The sequence below is a fragment of the Equus przewalskii genome, chromosome X (genome assembly GCF_037783145.1).
Source record: "Equus przewalskii isolate Varuska chromosome X, EquPr2, whole genome shotgun sequence".
NCBI classification, from domain to species: domain Eukaryota; kingdom Metazoa; phylum Chordata; class Mammalia; order Perissodactyla; family Equidae; genus Equus; species Equus przewalskii.
Window position 1 is genome coordinate 18,002,227 of NC_091863.1, and position 20,603 is coordinate 18,022,829.

Genomic DNA, 20,603 nt, shown 5'->3' on the forward strand with positions numbered 1-20,603 from the left:
TTTTTTTTCAGGTACGAGGGCTTTCTTGATCAAATCTTGTAGGGAGTGTCTGTAGTTATGAACTCCCTCAGCTTTTGTTTATCTGGGGAAGTTTTTATTTCTCTACCATATATGAAGGTTATTTTTGTTGGATATAGCATTCTTGGCTGAAAGTTTTTGTCTTTCAGAATTTTGAATGTATCATTCCACTCTTTCCTAGTCCATGAGATTTCTGCTGAGAAATATGCTAAAAGCCTCGTAGGGGTTCCTTTGCAGGTTATTTTCTGCCGCCTTTATGCCCTTGATATTTTTTCTTTGTCATTGACTTTTAGCACCATTACTAATATATGCCTTGGAGAAGGTCCTTTTACATTGATGTAATTAAGAGTTCTATTGGCTTCATTTACATGTAATTCCAGCTCCTTCTCCGGGTTTGGGAAATTCTGAGTTATTATTTCTTTGAACAATCTCTCTGCTCCTTTCTTCCTCTCTTCTCCCTCTAGAATACCTATAACCCTTATGTTGCATTTTCTAATTGAGTCAGACATTTCTCGGAGAATTTGTTCATTTCTTTTTAGTCTTAGTTCTCACTCCTCCTCTACCTAAAGCATTTCTGTATTCCTGTCCTCCAGTTTGTTAATTCTATCCTGCATAATGTCAGCTCTGTTATTTAAGGGCTCCAGATTTTTCTTTATCTCATCCATAGTGTGTTTCATCTCCAACATTTCTGATTGGTTTTTCTTTATAATTTTGATCTCTTTTGTGAAGAATTCCCTCTGTTCATTCATTTTCTTCCTGATTTCATTGAACTGCCTTTCTGAATTATCTTTTAACTTGTTGAGGTTTTTTATGATGGCTGTTTTCAATTCTCTGTCATTTAGATTGTAGATTTCTGTGCCTTCAGGATTGATTTCTGGGTGTTTGTCTTTTTCCTTCTGCCCTGGAGAATTAATATATTTCTTCATGCCATTTGATGGAGTGGATTTGTGCCATTGCATCATGATAGTATCTGGTCGCATGTTCCACCTGTCACCACTAGAGAGGGCAGAGCTGTGTAATCTGAGCCCACCACAATCCCTCTCAGCTGTGCCTTTCCAAGTCTGGCCCACTCCTTGGGATTGCAGTGGCCCTGTGGGATCTCCCACCAAATGGGAAAGCAATCATGTGGGAGCTCAGGGCTGCTGCCACCTGCTTCCACAGTCCCCACCATGGGGCACTCCCTCCTTTGGGGCTGCAGCAGTCTGAGAATTCATGGCAGCTGGGAGCTCATTTGCCCAGGCCACCCTGTACACCATCCATTGTGGTTGGTGGGCAGGGTTTCCCCACTGGGTCCGAGCCAGAACTACTCCCTGAGACTGTGGTGGGACTGTGGACTCTACTACCAGATAAGTGAGTGATCACATGGGGGCTCAGGGCTGCTGATGCCTGCTCCCCCAGTCCCACCAAGTCATGCTCTCCCCTTTGGGGCTGAAGTAGTACTATAGGCATTTGAGGAGCTCATTCACCCAGGCTCACAGCTCTGCTGCCATCTGTTTCTGGGTCATAACAGCCTTTGTGCTTGATGGGCAGGGCCTCTCCACTGGGTCCAAGCCTGAGCCTCTCCCTGTGGCCGGTGTGGCCCTGTGGACTCTCCCACTGGACAGGGAAGTGATCACATCAGGGCTCAGGATTGCCATCACCTGTTTCTGCAGTTGCACCAAGGCACACTCCCACCCTCAGGGCTGCAGCAGTGCTATGGGGGCTCCAGTCAGGAGAGCAGTGACACATGTGTACTGGGCTGCCTGGGGGCTAGAGAGTGCTCACCTATCTCCACCACCTCTGGGGGACATTTGGCAGTGTCTGACACTTTTTTTTATAGTTGAGTAGTAGTCCATTGTGTATATATATATTACATCTTTATCCATTCATCCCTTGATGGTCACTTATGCTGTTTTCAAGTCTTGCCTATTGCAAATAATGTTGTAATGAACATAGGGTGCATATAAAGAATCTCAAATAAGGTGTGAATCATGTCAAGGGGAATTCACTCCAAAGAATATTCAAACAAAAAGAGTACGAAATATATTTCACTCAGTGAGTAAATATAGTCCACTCAGATTGTTTTCTAAACTTTGCACTGTTCCTTGGCAAACAAAACTTACAGTCAAAGGCAAGAAGACTGCAAGAGCATGTAGTCACAAAGATTTTTTTTCTTGATTTTTCCCAGTGTTGCTTATTTATTCCCTTACTATGTTTTCCTCCAAATTGGGCAGTATTATGTGGAATTCCCCAGGATTTTATTGAATCCTGCTTCACTAAATATTATTTTCTGCTCCCCTAGAAGACAAAAATTTTGTTTTTCTGCCACTTTTCAAGTTGATGGCATAAGCTTATTTCATTTTCCTTGTCTGGTTTCTGTTTACTTTTGACCCTTTATTGGACAAATAACTACTTTTTCCATTTATTTAATTAGCCTTCGGGAGATGAATTTTCTTTGATTTTTTCCCCCTTTAGCCATGGTTTCAAGGTCTTCTATGTGTATCATTATCTTATTTAGTTTCTATCACTCCAAGCTTTCATTTGTTTTGTATAGTATAATACTTAGATATTACAATCAAATGCACTGCTAAATTTATAATCTTTTAATAATAATTTGGGGCTATATATATGGAGGTAATTATATCTATTAAGGTAAATAACTATTGAGGGCTCGGTGAGGAGCAATATGGAGGGCATACACTGACTATGAACCTCCTGAGTGTAATAGTCAAAGTATCAATACATGGAAAGTTTCATGTTTTATGTTAAAACTGTGGCTATGTTACCTGAAGTGTTTAATGTGTTCAGATTAATGAGGAGGGAAAGAGAGTGGCTTCATAGACTAGAGGCAGAATTTCCAGATTTCTAGTCACCTTTCTGAGTGGCTAGATCATGGTCTCTCCCCACCTCTCAAATGCTGGATACCCCTTCATCATCCTTTAACTCCACTCTAAACCAATATCCTTAAAGCTAAGTAAATGATTTGTGCCAAAATTCAGGTAAGCTTAATCATATATCTCCCAAGTCATTCTTGTTTACTTCAGGTACGATGCCTTCAAACTCAAAAGCAAAGAGAAGTCACCTCGACCTCCTGAGGAAAGAACTCTTTTTTCTTTCTTAGAGTGAGTATAAACTTGGCCATAGAAGACACCTACGAAGAGGCACTAATGTTGGAAGATGTTGGATCTGAGGCATAGGATAAGATGCAGGGGAGTTACTTTTCCAAAGTTACCCAAAACTCGTGAGTTCATCCAGCCTTCATCAAGTTCCAGATTCTCGATGCATCTGAACTTTAAGAAGGATGTAATTGCCCATTTCTTTGAGTTTGCTACACTGTCTTTTAAAAATTTTCTATATAAGACTATAATTTATACTGTGAAAGATATGAGTAGATGGCAATGGTATGCTGGTAAATGTTCAAAAATTGGCTTCCTTGGGATAGAGTGAGGGAAAGCCCTGCTTTCGCACTTTTGCAGTGGTGTAAATACTCCTACCATAGCTAATTTCAAGCTACCAACATGATGTAACTGGACATATCGTCGAGAATAGATGTGCCACAATCTGCTCCCTCAAGGTGGTGGAAACCAGCTCCAGTACACCACTGGTAGATAACTTAAAATATAATATTGCAACAACTTCAACTATAGTTCAAATGTATGCAAGATTATCCCTCCCCTGTCAACACTGCTATGGAGGCAATGTTGTTGGAAGCTAAAGCAAACAGAGAAACCCTTTTCTATCCCCAAGTGACTTTGGAATAATTCCTTCTATACAAAGCCTACAAATATTTAAAACCCAAATAATGGCAGGTTTTTCCTTTAGAATTCCTTTTTTGCAAAGTACTTCAGGTACTAGTATGAACAATGTTATCAAAATGTAAACTCTTATTACAACTTTTAACTTCTGGAATTACAGTTATTAATGAGGATTGTACAAATGCCTTTTATAAATTAAGGCAAAGCCCACATGCAATTAAACTCAAACCACTGTAAGAATAAACTACAGTTACTACTCCAAGGTTATCTTGTACACTGTTCAATGACAACTGCAGCTGTGCCACTATTTAAAATGTAGCTGTGAAATTAATATAATGTGTTATGAAAAAATACGCTATGTGCAGCTCTTAGAGATGAAGAAATCTGAGTGGATGGTAGAGAAAAAGAGAAAGTAATAGCAGAGCATGGTCTAAAAGAGAGCTTCACCTATTTTGATTTACTTGTAAAGAATCTGTATGGGACCAGCCCCATGGCCGAGTGGTTAGGTTCGTGCACTTCACTTCAGCGGCCCAGGGTTTCACAGGTGAGGATCCTGGGCGTGGACATGGTACTGCTCAAAAGGCCATGCTGAGGTGGCATCCAACATGCCACAACTAGAAGGACCCACAGCTAAAATATACAACTATGTACTGGGGGGATTTGCGGAGAAAAAGCAGAAAAAAAATATGTAAAATCCCCATAACTGGACAGTTCTCCGAGTTTAATATAAGCTTCCATTTTCTTTTATTCCCCAAACAAAATTAACTGTCATATGCCTCAGTCTCTCAGAATTTTAGGCTCTTCTTTTCATTTTCCAACTGTTTAACTGATAAAAGTATCAACCTTGAGCAGATAATGTCTAATAGCAAAAACTGACTGTACCTCCTCAGAATAACAGAGTGTCCTTGAAGGATTCCTGAAAACACAGTGCCTTCACCCAACCTTTAAATGGCATGGCTCATATAGAAAATACAACTGTTTGCATAGTGCCTGGGATAAGTGGTCAAGGCATCTGGCAACTCTAGATGACCAGCTGGGCTTCCATTTGCTCTAGGACAAGCCCATTCATGCTGAATGTTGAGAGAATGAATATCTCAATATAACTTAACCTCATTTATTGCATACCAGTGTCCCACATTACACTAGTTGAGAAACTGAGTCAACCTAAAGGAAAAGATCTTGTTTAGTTCGGTTTCCTAGTAATAACCCTCTTGAGATGAAGTTTAGCATGCAGGATGTTTATTAAGGAGTGCCATTGACACCAACACTTGTGGAAGGAAAGGAAGGGAAGGAACCAGGAGTGGGCAGAGAAAGAGGTCAAGCTACAATCCAGACCTAATGGCATCCTCAGCCAAGCTCGCATTGAGCTCTGGAGCTAGAATGGCCCCACAAAGTGGTCCTGAGGTAGACCGAGATGACCATGCCTTTGTACTCCCACATCAGTGAATGGATGTAAGCCACCTCAGGAAGGGGTGTGATTTTAGATGAGACTGCCCTCCACAACTGTGGCAGTCCCTGAAGGGGCTGAAAATTGAAGGCTATTTGCTGGCAGCTCTCCTAGCAACTGAGAGAACAAATCTTTCATTGAAGAGAGATCTGGGAAGTACATCACAGTGTCTACTGTAGACCCCCAAACTAGATCTCTTAAACATTGATCTGTCTCAGCACCATTCACTTGCAACACACTCCTGTTCAGAGCATGTCTCAGTAGATACAATGGGGAGAGGATCAGGGAAAGAGACACTTCCATAACTCTGAAGGCATAGCTGCCTCAAATGAACATGAAATTCATGATGGTCTATTCCCAAAGGAAGAGTCCATTAAACTGCATACTCATCTCCTTAAGAGCATACTGCCTTAGATATCCATTCTTATTTGGCCTAACAACTGCTCCCACTTTAAGTATAGATGTCTACTTTAGCTGCCTTATTCAAAGCTGGGATTTATTTTCAACAATGCACTACACTTTAAGGAGTACTGAGTTAACACCTAAAAGGGGCCTACCATGAAGGGTTTGCTTTCCCTTTCTGACCTGACTCTGAAAATGCCAATAATCCCTTAGTGGTACTACATTTATGGCCAATCATCATTTAGGCTCAGTGATATTCATTTACCAAATTGCTTTTTTAGGATGAGAGAGCACAGGCAAGGAACAATATGAAGCTACCAGATAAAAGGAATAACCATATGGAGTGGGGAAAGGGGGAACATAGGAGCAGAGTGGGCCAAAAAAAAACTGCTGGAAAAGACTTCCACTTTCCAAATTTTGCTTACATTTGGCTCTTTGTGTATTGCTGTCTTGGCAGTCTTGTGAGTAGTGCCATAGGTTATTTTCATTCGATAGTTGGTGGGAAATAGAGAATATGCCCACTAATTCTTAAAATAACAAGAAAGCAACATAACAAACAAAATCTTAACATGATCCTGCGAAAATGCAAACACAGTTTAAAAAATTAAACACAGTTCAGGGGCTGGCCCTATAGCCGAGTGGTTAAGTTCACGTGCTCCACTTTGGCGGCCCAGGGTTTCACAGGTTCAGATCCTGGGTGCGGACATGGCCCCACTTATCAGGCCACGCTGAGGCGGCGTCCCACATGCCACAACTAGAAGGACCCACAACTAAAACATACAACTATGTACTGGGGGGATTTGGGGAGAAAAAGAAAAAAAAAAGATTGGCCACAGTTCTTAGGTCAGGTGCCAATCTTTAAAAAAAAAATTAAATACAGTTCAAAGATAACATAATTGAAGCTTAAAGAAGGTCAAATTGATAGGAAAAAATCAATTGTAAAGCTACCTACATATCTGGCTGAAACAGTGAAACATTTACTTGAAACACTCCCCTCGCTTCCACACCTTTAAAGCATACCTATCCCTTCAAGTCTAAATTTAAATCCTACTTCATCCATGAAGTCTTCCCCAATCACTCCAATCTCTTCTCCTACCCAACTGCATGATGCTCAGTATCTCTGTAAAATATGTAATCTTCATCATTATTTTTGGTTTGATTTCTATTGAATACCATACTCTATACACCAAGAACAGTATTTACAAACTTTACATATTTTATCAGATTGTATCCTTGCATGCACCCTCTTAGCCAGCTTTGAGTATCCCCATGTGACGTATAAGATAATAAAGGCCCAGATTGGCGAATTAGCACAGCAGGTAAATTAGGAGAAGGTGTTAAACCCAGTTCAGATATACTACAGTGTCTGCATTCTTACTGCTATGTTGCCTATATTGTGTGTGCTTCTCATCTCCCTTGGGTAGACCATACACTTCTTGAGAGAAGGAACTGTGTATAATACCCTTTTCTTGTACTTGTCTGTACCCACTCCACCTCATCTTGAGTAATAAAGAGCATTTGGTATCATGCAAGCCATGCATATGTTTGAGAAAAACAAGGAAAAGAATATATGAGATAGGGAGGTCAATGAGTAGATTCCTATAAGTATTCCAGATTATTCCTGATGAATTTTAAAAAGTAACAGAAGGATATATAGTTCATAAAAAGATTAAGAACAATTTTGCATCAGTCTTTCTGTTTCCATGTACTGGTACCAATTTGTGACTTAGTTAAGAATTTGGCTTTCTCACACAGTAATACAGAAAGCAAGTGATTAGGAAAATCGATTAAAAGTGGGGGTTATCAATGGCATGAAGAAGCTTAACACAGATATATGTCTGCTTGCCTTTTATTAAAATAAATTGAAATGATTTATCTTCAAATGATAACAATACAAATGGAAACACTTGGCAGTTCCCTTGAATATATAATGAAGGATTACCCTCACATCCACATTTATATCCTGTAGTGTGCACAGCACTGAGAGAAGGCCAGGAAAGTGACAACTCCTTAATTAGTTAGCACTCCATGACAAATTGGGGAAACTTGCTCCAGAATCTGTAGGGAGGGAGGAGATGGTAGATTGGTTTAAAAGTCTCTCTCTCTTCTCTATTATATGTTTCAGAAAGCATGCGTTATTATTTCATTGTTAAAGATGTACAAACCCAAGGAAATAAGATTCACTAAATACCATGCTAAAAACCAAATGAACGGTTTTGCTTCATTTAGTACCTGAATCAACATTACTTTGCCTGTCAAGGCAGACCTGAACCTCTTTTTATCAATTTTTCTTGTGAAAAGATAAAAGCGATTAGAACCAACTACCAAATTTTACTCATCAGTGCCCCTGATAGGCAAGCTGTATGGAAAAAAAATATTTTATGTAATTTTCCTTAAAATGTTACCCTATAAGCAGTTGTACCCTCCTTCTAGAGTTATGACTCAAATTATTTATTGAATTATATCAAAATGGCATACAGAACTTAGTAATGATAGCTGTATGCAATAATTACATGCTACATTGACTCCATTGGAAACCATGGTAACCAATCAGTTACTGTTTCAGTCTGCCACCATAGCTGAGAGTGGCACAGAGGAGAAATAAGGTACTCTAGCCATCATCACATACATTCAATCTTGAGATAACTGCAGAGGGGCTATTTATTTGTAATTAAGCTAATGTCGTGTTTTAATTATAGCCATAATTTCCCATGAGATTGATTTGTGCATGCAATTATGAAAAGGGGTAAGGGGAAATGGGGAATAAGAGAGGAGAAAGGAAGATATGGGGGAGAGGGAAAGACATTAATAATATAGGCATTTTTGAATAGCAATTTTGTTTTCCTTTACAGAAAGAGCTATAATGATAAGGAACAAAACTATTTTTCTAGAAACCTATAAAATAATAGTCAATCATGGCTGATTTTTAGGATGGACAAGACTTGGAGAACATCCCCCTCCAATCTCTTACTTGTGAATTCTGCGAATCTTCTCTGATAAGTCATCTAACCTCCAATGGAACGTATTATGTGACAGGGGTTTCACTATCCGTTTCATCGCTAGATGTTGTCATTGGTAGGAAGGTCCTCCAAAGCCCATGAATCCAAATCTACCTGGGACATCTGGCCCTTTCATCTTCGTGTTGCCCCATTTAGGACTGACTTAAACCATGCCAGCCTTGCTCAGATTTATCTCAAACATCATTTCCTCAGAGATGCCTTTCCTGACCACCTGACCCTTCAAAATAAACTAGCTTCCTCCATGTCTCTCTATTACCTGGAAAGCATTTAGCATTTTCAGAAATAGTATTTACATGTGTTTATTTATATGTATTACCTGTACACGTAATGAACTGTATAACTACGGGGTTGTTACCTCCTTTAGAACATCCACCTTGTCTTTCTTATTCATAACAGTAATCTTAATACTTAATTCCTTACCCAATCCCAAGCATAGTCTTTCCTCTCAAAACAAGTAAAAGGTAGAATATATTTGCCCTTGGTCTTATCCTACTTAGTATTTTAATGATATGTACATTTCAATGACATACACAAGTAGGTGTTCAATAAGTGTTTGATAAATGAGAAAAAAGATGGAAAAGATTAATCAAATTTTAAGAGTCCTTTTTCCTAGTGACATCCTCAAATACTTGAAGAAATTTATCCTACCTTATTTGAGACTTCTCTCAAAGTTATACATTCATGATTTCTTCCATTCTTCTTAGGACCTGTTTTCAACATCTCTCACCATTTAATTATGTCTTTTGGATCTGCCAGTTTATTAATACTCCACTTAAAATTTGGCATACAGAAATAAGCAAAAGTTTTCAGGTGTTATTAAACCAGTGCAGACACGGTTACTGACATACAGGATTAAAAAAATGATGCCATCCCATGCAGCCTGCTTAAGCCACTGGTCAACCAGTCTCCCAAAATGATGTTACCATCTTGTCTCTAAAACAGTAACCTGAGGCAGGTGTAATGCAGTGCAGTGCTTCTCAAAATTTACTGTGCAGACATGTCCCCTCAGGATCTAGTTAAAATGTAAATTCTGATTCAGTAGGTCTGGGGTGAAACCTGAGATTCTACATTTTTAACAAGCTGCTGATCATGGGCCATACATTGAATAGCAAAGCTATACTCGAATACTGAATCTAGAGATAGGAGACTTAAATTTGAATTGCAGTTCTAGCATTTAATAGCAGCATATAGATGGACAAATTCATTAGTCCTCTTATCTGTAATGTATGGATAAATATAACTGCCTTGGAGAGATGCTATAAGAATTAAATAAGATAATGAATGTAGTTGGCACATAATGAGGATGTAACAAATATTTTTTCAATGAACGAGCTTCTACCAATGGAAGTTGGAGGCTCATATTGAGTTTATAGGCAGAAAAAAGAACTGGTACTTTTTTCTTGTAGAAATGGCTTCTAAGCCAAATTTCTTCTCATCCAGCATTTGTACAGTTCATTTTTTTTAACCTAAATACAGGACTTAACATTTATAACTATTAAATTTCATCTTGTTAGCTTTGGCCAGAGTTCCAGCCTGTCAAGATTGTTTTGAATTAAGATTCAGTTACTCAGTGTATTAGCTATTGCTCCAAGCTTTATGTCATCTGCAAATTTGATAAGTATGCCTTCTATGTCATTATACATAACATTAAAATGTTGAGTAGGACAAGACCAAGGGCAGAAATATTATACATTTTATTTGTTTTGAAAGAAAGACTATACATGAGGTGGGGGAAGGAGCTGAAATTGTTTGGCAAACCGTAAATCCATTAGACTGAATATCATCTAGCCTACATTTTTCCATTTCTTTCTCTACATAGATTCCATAAAATATTTTTGTGAAATATATTAATTGAATTAAAATACATTATGTCTATGGAATTTTCTTTTATTTTCCATCTAAAATTCAAACTAAAATGTGAAACAAGATCATTTTGGCATGACTCATTCTTAGCGAACCTATGCTATCTCCTAGTAATCATTGTTTTCGTTGCTAACTGCTCAATTGCAATCTAGTAACAATCTATTTTCTAATTTCGACAAGCAAGAATTAGTACTGTAGTCATTGGTAGCATATGTATTCTGTGACTGGAGAGTTTTAGACATTTTTTCCCTAAAATTCTTAAAAATGTTTTATTTTTTTTATCACATGCAAACACCTTTTCCTGTATCCTTGTAGGTAATTCATGCAGTTCTGAGGACAGATTCATTTAAAGCAGCTAGCCATGCCTTATTTCTTAGATATCTTTTTATTTACTTCTCTCTTAACCATTTTCATTCTATTTACTATGCTTTTAGTAACATTCTCCACAAAATAAAAAAATCTAACATAAGAATTGAGTAATTCTGATTACAGTTTCTTTTGTAATCCATCTTTCTTTTGGCAATGCTTTTTAAAAATCTAGATTAATGAGAGATCTTTCTTTGTAGTCACAATAGTTTCTGTAGATGGCTGCCTCTCCAGCAGTACATTGTGGATCCCCCTCCCTTCTCAGTTACGTGTCAACTCTGCTTTAAAAATCACTGGCTAAAAGATAAAACCTTTCTTTTCCTTTTTGAAAACATTTTTGGAATAAACAATTATCCTTTTATTAAAAAAATGTTTCTTCTCCTTTTTTGATGTAGAACACCACACTTCTCCCATTCATACTCATATATAATTAATATACAAGGAATCGGTTAAAGCAAATGAGAATATTAATTTATTTGAGTTTCCTGGATATGCTATCAAATCAAAACAGACTCAACCATTTCTCACATATACGTGCTTACACAGACATAAACATACACTCATACACACACACAAACAAATTTCCTGGCTCCATCAGATTCCTTGGTCTTCTTTTCCACTGGTGTTCTCAGCATTCCTTCATAGGCCCCTTTTTAACAGCTTATATGGTAAACATAAACGCTCTAAGTGACACTGGCCCCTCCTGAAATGACCAAAGGAGATCATAAAGGGACTGGGGTCAGCCCTACTTACAAGTGCTTGTGAGGTGCAGATTCCAAACATGATTTACACCAGAGAACCAAAGAACCTGACATAGTCAGGTGTGTGTATGTGTGTACACATGCACATGTGTGACATAGTTGAGTTAGCTTTGTTTTGACGCAAAGTAGGGCAACTCAAATATATTAAGATTTCTATCTATTGTAACAGATTCATTTAATAGAAACAGCATGATAGTATGTAGATACAAATAGGGAAGGTATGTTTTACAATGTGGGCTCAGAGAGGAATGCCAAAGGTCACATAGGTGATAAGAGGTGGAGGCCGGATGCCAGCTCAGCTTATGGGACTCCAAATATCATGTGGACACAAGACACAAGCACTGGCAATGGATATATAGAGAAGTGCAGAAGGATAAGGGTGTGTGGGAGTTTAGGGTGATGTAGAGAAGCATATGGAAAACGCACTCTATTCTTTTCAAAATATTTATATTCATATTCACAATGTCCCTTCCCTTCTTAGAATCTCAAAGTTGTCCTGAGTGCTAAATTTTCCGTCTAACCTACGTAAAAGCCAGAGGTTTTAAGTAGTTTGGGAAGGAATCAAGCAAATCCCTTGGGATGATACAAAAAGCTAGCACCATGCAGCCAAGAGGAATTCCAATCACATCACTGGAGTGTCCCAGGAAAAACCTCAGATGTTGTTTTTGCCACTTCCCTCTACTTGATGCCAATCAAGCTAGGACTGGACACTGCAACCTCTCTACTCACGCCTGAGAAAAACTAAATGATTTCATGACCATGCCTGTCAAGAGAACTGTTGGGCCATGCCATATGGTGCTTGCTTCTGCCTTCCTGATCTCTAGTGTGCATATATCCCTTTGGCAGAAGCTAGATAAGGTGACAAACACCAGCTTCAAGGGAATCTAGGTAATGTAGTCTTTAACATTCTAATCTTTGGGGCACTGGAAGGCAACTAGAAGCAGATTGGGGTGGTGTTGAGCAAGCAAGTCTGTTATGTGATACATAGCAGAGAACTACCTTCTAGATTCCTGTTATCCTTTCCAAGAAATCCAATTCACATTTCATGCAAACTCATGGGATTTCTCCTGCATGCACTCCCCAAAGAAAGACTTGATCAAAATCCATGCCATCTCAAGGTGTTTATTCTCTTCCAATAATGTTATAGAGCAATGGATGTTCAGCGTATACATCATCGGTTTTGTATTTTTCCTATAGCTTGTTTCAACAGCAATTAAGGGTTTGAGGCCTTTCAGTTGTGTTTTTCATGTTTATAAAAATGCTAGTGGTGTTGAAAGGACAAATGAATAGGCTCTCTACGTGTGCAAGGACAGCAAAGACAAAACTTTCAATTCCATAAAGTATCACACACATTCTCCTTTATTGCCAGCACAATCTGCTGCTGGCTTTAAAACAATAACTGCATCTTTTCATTCCTTTCTCTTAAAAAAATTATTTGCCCCTGTTCTCAAAGAGACAAATTTTCATTTTTTTCTACAATTTCAAGAATTTATTAATCTCTGATGTCAATTATTAGAAGAAAAAGGATATCACTGAAAGAAAGCATGAAGTATAGATCTGGGAGGTAAATGAGCAGAGGGAAACTCAAGGGCATTTTAAAGTTATTACTGCTTCCTTCTCCAGCGTGGAAACCAAAGGTTTACCATTCCTAAATTAAGGCCTTGAGGTAACATTAAAACATGGTATTTTTACCTGTACAACTGAAGAAGCCATGTGCGGTTGAATTCTAAAATTACCACTAAAAAGAAGGTTTGTGCTTAGGGGATCTCACTTGCCTCTACTTGGGCCTTAAGATGTCTTGATGAATGGCACCATCCTAACTTCTATTTTTAAAAATGAAAGATATGGGATTTTAGGGCCAAAATACCTGTATGGTATATGCATCTATTCATACGGCCCTAGAGTTAGTGAGTACCTCTGGGCAGAGAGCACTTGCTTGCCCTTTGAAGATACACAGAGATGGCCATCACTCAAAGAAGAATGATTTGGCCAACCTTAAAAGATGTATAGTTAAAGCACAATAGGAGTTCAAGTACTATAGAAGAGGTTACTATATTTGCATATATATACTTGCATATGAGGCAAGCCATGTTTTCCCAAATTACCTCTCTCTTATATTAGATTCCTTACAAATTTGTCATACTACTTATTGTTCTATCAATTGATTTAATTTGAACAAATTACTGTTAGAGAAAGACATATTAGCCTAAATCAATGGGCTTCCAATTTTAGCGTACATCAGAATCACCTGGAGGGCTTATTAAAGCCCAGATGGCTGAGTCTCTCCCCTAGAGTTTCTGATTCAGTAGGTCTGGGATGGAGCCCAAGAATTTTCATTTCTAACAAATACCCAAGTGATGCTGTTGCTGCTGGTCTGAGGACCTCATTTTGAGAATCACTGATCTACCAATGTTGTTTTACATCAGTAGTTCTCAACTATGGTTACATATTAGAATCATTTGGGGGACATTTCAAAAACTAAAATTCTGGAGTCACATCCCAGATAAATTATAATATTGGGGAAGGGTCCACCAGGGTGCCCTGCTTGTAGTTTTTAATGTTTTTCTGGTGATTCTAGGGTGAAGCCACGGTTGAAAATACCAATTTTAGATAAATGCCAATGAATTTCAGCTAAAATGGTTTCTTAAAGAGGCAAATACATTTTACCTAGATTCAGTAATTATTCCAGGGGCATGTGACCTTACATGTGCAAATGATGATACATGATTAATTTGTGGAAATCACTAATATACGCCTAAAGGAAAGAATAGAAAATAAAGAAATAAAACACTGTTCTAATTACATAGAAATGAATTTTTGCAGCTTGGGTTATGTCTCCAGTAGCAACATCACAGGAAGTGGGATGTCTTGAATGTAGTTGGAAAAGAAGATGGTATCTCCTGGAAAACTATGTTAGAGGACCAATAGGAATGACTTCAGTGATCATGAAGACAAGGATGCTGAAGATGTAGGTGCCGAATTTAAAGAAATTGTTTCAAAAATGCGAGACTAAAACAAAGGAGTATTTCTAAAATAATTGATATTTTATGTAATGTGATTTTAAATATGCCTATGTAACTCCATTAATACATTTAATATTATCACTAGACATTCGACCAATTTACATCACTACAGTTTATTTATTCGAGTTAGCCAACATTTTTTATTCTATCCACTAATTTTGATATTATCTCCTATTCAGGCATATACAGAATTTTTGGCTGAGAGAATCAGTGATGTCTTTCCAGGGAAAGTAGCATTTGAGCTGGCCTTCCAACAATAATGGATATTCATCAAGTAATTCAAGAGGAGAAAGGCATTTTAAGCAGAGGAAACCACAAGGCGAAGGAATGGTAGTAAGAAAGCAAAAGGTGAGTTGTGAGGATGCCAAGCTGAAAGGCAGTACACTGTTAAATTATGGAGACTTTAACATCAGGAGAATGAAATTTTACTTTTATTCAGACTATTTTCTAAATGATGTCTCTTCCAGTATTGGCAACCTGCTTATTGCTCCTCACCTCTCTTCAGTCTTTACTTCTCTTCAAAGAGATCTTGAAACTTTCAAAGATCATTCCAAATGGTGACATAATACCTGTATTGCTAGTCCTCATCTGAAATTACAAAACCATGGGCAGTTAGAGATCCTGAAGAAAAAACTGTCACATGAACTTAGTATTTTAGTTGTCTATTGGTGTGTAGCCAGCATCCCAACATTTAGCGGCTTACAAAAACAATTTATTATCTTCTATGAGTCTGTGAATTGACCAGGCATTTCTTCTGCTTCACACGATGTTGGCTGAGACAGAAGGATATCTGGAAAGTTCAAAATGCTTACACTCACATGGCTGGCTGCCAGAATGTTGCTGAGCCAGAGTGTTCAGCTGGAGCATTTAGTTCTACTCCAGATAGGATTCTCCACATAGCTACTTAAGCTTCTTCACAACATAGCATAAGAGTTCTAAGAAGGACCACTCCAAAAAGTGAATGAGGAAGCTGTAGATCTCTTAAGGGTCATCCTTGGATGTTACACAGTATCACTTGATTCCAAACAGGTCACAGGGACAGATCAGACTCAAAGGAAGGGAAAACAGGCTCTACCTTTTGAAGGGAGAGTGGCAAGATCATACTGCAAAAGAGTTTATGATATGGGAGATATAGTCGAGGCCATCTTTGAAAATACAATCTACTACACTTAACACACAAGTCTAGGCACAAACCCACACACAGAAACTTCAAGGGTCAGCAGTAAATTTGATGAAAAACTCATGTAAAATGATATAACAACATTTATAAAGTGTCTTAAAGACTAATGAGAAATTAAAAATTAGCTCAGACTGAGAAAGTAAAGCACTACCCTACTGTTCATCAGAATGGAATGACAGATAAAACCAGCTGCAAAGTTATCAGCTAATTAGTAGATACTGAACCATAATAAATTCCAAGTAGTAATGTGGGTCTGACTTTTAATTAGTTACTGCGGCATATATCCTTTTCCAGAGCACCTTTCTTCTTCAACTTGATTGTGGTAGTGATGGTGATACCAGCAGAAGAAGCAGTAGTAAGGATCAATCAAAATATCATAACCACCACCAATTATTGAATTCTTCCTGTTATACTGAGCACTGGAAGCCATCACTTACTTCTCACTCAACATTTAAGTCTCACAACCACCTTACGAGAAAAGTACTACCATCTCAATTTTACAGAAGAGGAAAGAGAATCTTGAAGAGGTTATATACTTTGCCAAAAGGACACAGCAAGTTGGAAAGACAGGGTTCTAACTCGTGGCCTTTTCTATAAAAGGCCAGATAGAAAACATTTTTGGTTTTGCGGGTCATATGGTCCTTCTTGCAACTACTCAACTCTACAGTTGTAGCACAAAAGCAGCCATAGACAATATGTATACTAATGAGCGTGGGCTGTGTTCCAATAAAAGTTTATTTACAAAAATAGACAGTGGGCCAGATTTGGCCTGCAGCCTATAGTTTTCTGACCCATGTTATTACCCAAGACTGATCCAAACTTCTTGACTCAGATTTTACGAAAAAATATTTTCTGTCTTTACATCCTGATGCAACATCTAGTACAGAGCCATGTATCTATAGGCCACTCAATAAGTATTTGTTGAAATAACCGCTAAATAAATGAATTTAACTAATGTTTACTGAGTGCCTACTATTTACCAGACACTGTTATATATATATCAGTGAACAAAACAAATAAAAATTCTGGCTTATGAGGGTTTTAAAATCTACAAATCACCAAATCATACAGCAAGACTATTAGTTTTTTATTGCTGCCATTACAAATTAGCACAAATACAATGGCTTAAAACAACACAAATTTATTATCTTAATGTTCTCTGGGTCAGAAGTCCAACACAATTCTCATCAGGCTAAAACGAAGGCACTGGCAAGTTGTGTTCCTTTCTGGAAGATCTTGTCTCCTAGCTCATCAAGGTTCTTGACAGAATTCAGTTCCTTAAACACAGATCCCTACATCTCAGAACTAGCAATGGGTCATTGAGTCCTTCTCCTGCTGACATCTTTCTCTCTGACTATAGTCAAGGAAGATTCTCTGATTTTAAGGACTCCTGTGATTATATTAGGCTTACCTGGATCATCCAGGATAGTCTTCTTATCCCAAGGTCCTTAACCTTAATCACATCTTTAAAGTCCCTTTTGCCATCTAAGGTAATATACTCACAGATTCTGGAGATTATGACCATGGACATCTTTAAGGGATCATTATGCTGTCTAGCATAAATACCATCACAGAATTTTATATTAAATCTGATTAATTTGATTTTTGCGTCTGGGCTATATTTCTAGTGAGCCAATATATGATATAAATTATATTTGTTTTAACACGTGTTATAATCCATTCACATCAGATGGAACAGATTACACTTTCCCCAGCCTTGCCCAAACTGGTAGACTTAGACCTGATGATTATTGAGCCAGTCCTAAATAACACCAGAGTGTTTTAAAAACTCTTGCCTAACATCAAAAGCATTTAAAGCAAATCATTTTATCATAAGTCTGACATATCTGAAAGGAACTTTCCACTTGGAACACATACTTTGCCCTGGGTCCTGCCTAAAAAATAGGATTCCTACATGGCATTGACCTGAAGATTTGTATCTGACTTTGCCAGGTTAGCCCAGGCCATTTGACTGGGTCTCTGCCTTGGTTTTCTGATTTGCCTGTCAAACACCTTGCATTGATTAGAGTATTGGCTGAAAAGCTGACATCTTCCTCAACCCTTGCCAGTCCCTCCAACTGTATTTATGTTCCAGGCACTACTGGTCAGGTCTTCCTCCAGCTGGGATGGACAGTGCTCAACCATAACCCAAGACTTTCAGCTCCAGGAGAGCAACTTAGTTAAGATGGCTGGTGCTATGCCCAATAATTTACTGATGACAGACACTACCTAAATTGGCCCAAATTCCAAATTTCATAGTATTGCAGCTTTGTCTGCACCCCAAACCCAATCCTATGTGTATTCTTCTTCTCCCTTAAAGGCTCCACCTTTCACCCATGCTCAAGTTAAAACTTTGGGAGTAATTTTCAATTCCAGCCTGCCTTTGTCCCCCACTTTTAATCACCATATTGTGCTGGTTTGGCAGGGGAAATAGCAGTTTGTTTTAGAGGAAAAGCCCAATTTTCAATGCCAGCCTTTCAGAAAACCTTGCCAATGAATCTCCGCCTGGTCAGGGGAGAGGTTTCTTTATAATATCTAGAATGAAGAGTGACTTCTATTGAGGTTTCAAAGTTCCATTTAAAGAAGAAAGGATATTAATCTTGGAGTCATAAAGACCTGGTTTCTTACCGAGGTTCCACCACTTTGGTTAAGTTTTTTCAGCTAGGAAATGCAAACAATACCTACCTCATGGGGTTGTTGTGAAAATTAAGTGAGATAATGACTATGAAGGCACTTTGTAAACTGCAGATGTTAGCTGTTATCATTATGATTAACCCACTAATTCCTCGCTATCTCCACTGCAGCAAATACTACAACTTTTCACGGCGCAGGGTGAATATTTTAATGCTAATCATTCAGATTCATTCAGGAGACCATTTACTTTTGTTTTACTATGTTAGTAGAGGTCATTTCATTCTAATTCTGTCCATCAAGTTATATTTTGGACAGGGTTCAGTCTAATCAAACCTGCCAGTATTAGGCTTGGCTCTACTTAGACTCATTCAACCACCTTCTCTGAAAGCACAAGCCAACATTTGTGCATATTTGTATCATAAATCATACACTAAAAAGATGCCAAAAGCAGTCACCTCTTTTATGAATCAGTCTCTGATTCCCAAGACTGAATTAGCCCCTTCTTTCTCTATTTTCCATCATGTGTTGCCAACACTATTATAGCATTTATAATATGACATTGTTATGGTGTCCTTGACCTTCTTCCCCATGATATTGTGAGTAACTCTAGGGTAGAGAGTTAGTCTTTCTATTCTCATTCATGGTACACGGTAGATGACCAGTACATGTTTATTGAAGCAAACAAGGAAGTATAGGAGGCCCAGGCTATAGAGGGGACTTTGCCCCTTACAGAGCTACATTACTCTAGCATATTTTAGGTGTTCAGGGATTTCAAATAAAGGAGAAACAAAGTAACAAAAAACTATTCTTTCCAAAAATCCCCAATTAACCTTTCTACAGAATGTTTAGGGGGTGTTATCAGTTGTTTGTAAGTGCAATGTAAATTAGATTAATTATTCCAAACACTTCATGTTAGAGATATGTGAAAGAAGAAGTGGTGTATTGGAATCTGTCAGCCCCTAAAAGTGATGTCCTGTGCCTTCTAGAGAAGGGAAGAGCTTGAGCCTTACTTAAAGAAGAAATTCAGTATTACAAATAGAACATTGATGTGAGGGAAGATCAGAGAGGGAGGAATTTCTCTCATTTAGAAAGCTGTTCCTATAAAAACCTTAATTATACATTTTCAAAATTGTAACACCTACCATGATATCATATAATCCCTTCTTAGTGCATCTTCCTTAACATTTTAGTTGAAAATTCACCATGTAATCCTTGGATTAAATGCAAAAAAAATATTCTGTGCTATGTATGGGATGCCTCTTTTGAAGGCAGTGCTACCATTGGAAAATATGATCCTCCTGAGCCAGTTGAGAGTGTATCAGCAGTTTCAATGATCATCAAACTATGCTTTAGTCTCATGCTTCTCAAATTTTAACATGCATAGGAATCCTCTGAGGGTTTTGTTCACACACAGATTCCGATTCAGTAGGTCTGGGATGGGTCCTGAGAGTCTGCATTTCTAACAATTCCTCATGTGATGTCCAAGCTGCTAGTGTGCAGACCACATCTTGGGTAACAAGATTCTAGTAGACATTGTGAATAGGAAAATTTACCACAATGAAGTTTCCAAGATAAACTGCCACTGTCTTTCCTCCTATACTAGTAGTTATGGAGAGTTTCCTACCTATTAAGACCTTTTACTTAAGAGAATAGTTACTTTAACTAACTGGCTTGAAACAGATTGAACCTTTTAGTTAGTCTGAACTTAATCACTATACACATGTGGCTCACGCAATGATTAAGAAATGATAATGTCCTTGGCAGACAAGATAAATTATGTTTAAGCTACACTTTTTCCTTTAAAAATTACTTTTTCTATGACTCAATTCACATGGGGCTTCTGAGATATGTTACTGAAGGCATAGTCTGCTAGTGATGTACTGTAGAGTCCAATAGCCCCACCCAAAAGAAAAGCTGAAAAGCCCATAATGCATAAAATAAAACAGATTCTCATCTCTTGTGAGTATTTCCTAGTAATGAGATAGCTCTTGGGATAATTTGACTGACCAGGAGAGCCAATCCAGACAGCCCTTAATCAGTAATGACAAACTCAAGAGCCTTAAAAATAAAAGAAGCTGTGCTTTTTCCAGTGCTCACCATATTAGATTTTAGCCATGCCCTAGAGTTATAAAACCACATTCTCATTAATCCATGC